General features: G+C 32.6%; 1 pseudogene; it reads right to left on the bottom strand.

The window, feature by feature from the left end:
- Nucleotides 1-327: 327 nt before the first annotated feature.
- On the bottom strand, nt 328-801 carry LOC141547256 (BTB/POZ domain-containing protein KCTD6 pseudogene; annotated as a pseudogene).
- Between the last annotated feature and the right edge of the window lie 3,350 nt (nt 802-4,151).

A 4,151-nucleotide genomic window follows, 5' to 3' on the forward strand; every position in this document is an offset into this window, starting at 1 on the left:
ACAATTGAACTAAAGTCAGTCTTGTGTAAGTAAATTCATTTGTGTAATCATTGAACTTAAGGTTGGAAAGCATCTACTTGCAATGAGTGTTGCTATCTATATTTTCATATATAATATCATATCCTTAATAACATCTTAACCTTTTAAAAATTGGAATTAATTGAAGTGGAAATTTTTGAGAAAGCAATAAGATTAGATGCTATATATGCCAAATATAAATGAAGCAAATGAAGTATATAAAAACCTAAATTCTCTGAATTTTCAAGAGAACTATTGTAATATTCTTCATGAGATAGGCTCAGAGAGATTTGGTTGTAATCTCGGTGATCAGTCTCTGGTGTTTATCAGGTATTTATTCCACTTGGTAAAGTAGTTGGAGACACTCTCTAGCATAGAGTGGAGTTTGTGGTGAGGATCAGATGCCAGGTGATGATCCCCATCAGGTTGGAATACTTGGAGTAATTTGGATGGCTGGAAAGTTCAATGACTTCTTCAAAAGTTTTAATGGATACAGAACCTTGTGGATGTTGAGACACAGAATCAATGGCTCATTCTGGTAAACTTCTTCCCAAGCCAATTTGAGTTTATTCCTCAAAGTCAAGAGGCAAAGTCCATTCTGAATTCCTTAAGAAACAGAGGATGTATTGAAAGAGGGGTTCATCCAGTTACCTTGGGAGTCTTTGGCTGTAAGGAAGTCTCCACCAAACATGACTGCCAGAGTGGAGTCTCAATACTTCATCATAGTATTAAAGAAAGTCATGTACATATGGCCCTTGCATTTAATGTGATTGGATCAATCATGTTTTTTCTAGAGATATACAATTCTTGTTATAATCAAATGGAGTAATTCACATAGGGTATTCATATAGTCCCATTCTTCATTCTTCATTTTCTCTGATGCTTTACATCCAAATTTCACTGAGGGTTCAGTAATAATAATAACACTCCAGTCTGGGAAGGCAAGTAAGGCTGGAGGCAGACCAGGGCCCAGCTGGTGACACAGACTATTAGCTTCCACAATTCCTTCTCCTCTCACTGCTCTCACCATGAACATGCTGCCTCCAGCATCATGAGTAAAGGGAACATGGCTCCATTACTAATAAAGTCAGAATCACAAGGTTTGAACTTTTTAAATTTTTACTACGTGAGCTAATTATTCAAGAAATAAAAGATGAGCTTATGCTAATTTAAGCTGAGATCTATTTTGTAAAACATTATAGACAGGACATCTATGTAATCTCTACAAATAATTTGGAAGCATAGAAGTTTATCTGTTAAATAGGACACCACCACTTCAGAGCGTCCTTGAAAATAATATTTATTAAAAAAAAACCAAAATATTTATTTAAGAATATCAGAGAAATTGTTTTTTCTCTAAAGACCTGACAGCTACATGAAATACCTATAATTTAAGTTGAAATTTGTTGATCAAGTGGATATTCAGAGTATGTTACTAAAATATGAAAAAAAAAACCTGATCTTACTTATTTTGTGTTTTTATCTGTAAACTGAGATTTTCCTGTTGTTGCTGTTATTTTCATTTATCTTGACATCATGTGAATTCCCTTCTAAAACTTAGAAAATGAGATGATCTCAATTCCATTTTTAATTGATTCTTTTCTATATCATCCTTAATATCATGTAAAACAAAATTCCCTAAGCTGTTCTTTTGTCTATAAACTTAGTTCTGAAATTCAGTTAATTTGAAAGTTAAGTTTAAAAATTCAATTCTCCCACTGATCACCATATACCATCAGTTCTTTTTTCATCCACTCTAATGTAAGGTGCAAGAAAATTGTAAGAATCATGGCAATTCTCTTATTGGTTACATCGTTGAGGTATTTTTCCTATTTGTATGTATTGTCTTTAATTGTGCCTTTATGTTGAAAGCATCTGCTTCCTCCAAAATAGGAGTATTTATGTACAGCTCAGGGAAAGTTGCAGCAAATACAATTAGAGTGTATGAGAAGGTTACAAAGGATGGAGTGCATGGTGAAACAAGAGTATAACAAGGTAATTTTGAGTATCGTAGTTAATGGAATCAGCAAAATCAGTTCTATTGCATAGAAACACTTGCATGTGATCCTCGGACATTCCTGGCACTCTGTCTTTTTTGTTCTGTTTTTGGCTTAACGGTGATGTGGAGATCTATCATTGTTCTTCTACAGCTCATGACCAGACCTTATGAGTAAGCTGTCCCTAACACCATGCTTGCATGGACTATCCCTCTTTCTTTGATATTACAGTATTCTCTTTGCAGTAGGATTGTCCTTCTGCATAGTTTTGAAGCTATACAAGAGGTCACTCAATTCAATTCTCTTTTTGCATATGAGGAAACAGACCACAAAAGATAAAGTGAGGTAACTAAGAGACTGAATAAGGCTTCAAACTGAGTTCTGGGAGGTTCTCCAAATCTATTTTTCTTTCTTTTGTACTATTATGTTTCTCTAATGAAGATTGTAAAATGACTTCTGTAAAGCCAGCTTATCTATATTTTCTCAATTTATATTCTGGAAGATTAAATTTTGAAGTTTTATGTAAGCTTTGAAGTTTAAAATAAGTCTTGATGAAGTAATGTACGTTGATGAATTGCTTCAATACTATTTTTTTGGGGGGGAGTGATTGTTTGCTAAATAATTCTTTCTTAGAGCTAAGGCATTCTTTATTTCCTACAGTTTATCCAACAGACAACATGTATGGTCTATCATTTCAGCTGAGTCAACTTCAAAAACTATAGTATTCAAACATTGGTTTGGGAAACCTAAAGATAAATAAGGTAGATTGCACTTGAAAATGAGACAAAACTACAAGAATGAGTTATTGTTGGAATATTCTGGTAAAAAGTAATCTAAATATGACTAACAAGGTAGCTAAGGTAAAGTATCCCATGAGAAAGGAACTTTCTCATAGTCCTTTAGCATAGAATATCTTTCTTGTTTAGTCAATTTAAGTCATGTCCGACTCTTCATAACACAATTTGAGGTTTTCTTAGCAAAAACACTTTAGACATTTTGCCAGTTCCTTCTCTGGTTTATTTTAGAGATGAGGAAACTGAAGAAAAGAGGATTAAGCCCAGGGTCATGCAATTATGTTAAAAATGATCTAACATAAAAAAGAAACTAAGGATAAAATTACCAAATCATTTATTATTTAATTTTCAATGCCAATTTTTGCATATCAAACTAGGTCACCTGACTCCTCAGAGTCAGAGACAATTTACAGAGATGGTTTTATAACTAAAAACAGAAATAGCATAAACTTATTTTGAATGTATTTCAAATTGGACAAGGAGGGTCAAATGACTAGTTATCTTCTTCCAGACTTTCTTAATTCTATGCTAGACATCCTTTCTGCCAGGTGATTGGTACCTTTTGTAACCAGAAAGCATGCTGGAAAAGAAATTGTGGTCAGTGGTTAGAACTCACTTCCCCAATCAATTATCTTCCTTAGAAGATCTCATTACTCAACTTAAACTCTAATTCAAGGAGGGAAAAAGAGCTTCCACATTATGAATGGAAAAAGGAACTTGATCTCTGGCTAACTTTTCACCAGTTACCAGAAAGGGGGACTTAGCATTCTGTTTAACCCCCTTTCTTTGAGAAAAGAAAACCTAAAATTTTAAAAGAATAATCCTATGAATATTTTGTTATCTCATATTCAAAATTATATGCTACTAAAAAAAACAACAAAAGTTTTTTTTTTTTGTTTTGTTTTGTTTTGTTTTGTTTTTAAACTATCTATTCCCTAATTCTATTTTTCTAGTTTTCTAGCCTAGTTTTAAGAACATACCTATGTTAGTCTAGCTTAGTTGTTAGGGCTAGTTTTTTTCCTAAAGAAGGGAGCTTAATTCTAAACTGTAAAAAGAAATCAAAGTTATCACAAATAGATATTTCTTTTTTTTTCCAGCTGGTAAATATCTGAGTTCAAATATACCCAAATAAATGTTTAGCTCACCCATAATTCTTTAAAGTAACATCAAGTTTTAAAGATATACAATTCTAACCTAGAATTTTTGTTCTATATACTTTCCATTTATCCCTTTTAGATTTCACTGTATTAATTTAGTTCAATGTTGTAATCTGTTAAAATTGTTTTTGGTTCTTATTTTACTGCGGTATGTTAGTAATCTTTCCTATCTCTGTGTCATCAAC

This window comes from Sminthopsis crassicaudata, chromosome 6, assembly GCF_048593235.1.
Source record: "Sminthopsis crassicaudata isolate SCR6 chromosome 6, ASM4859323v1, whole genome shotgun sequence".
In the NCBI taxonomy this organism is placed as follows: Eukaryota; Metazoa; Chordata; class Mammalia; order Dasyuromorphia; family Dasyuridae; genus Sminthopsis; species Sminthopsis crassicaudata.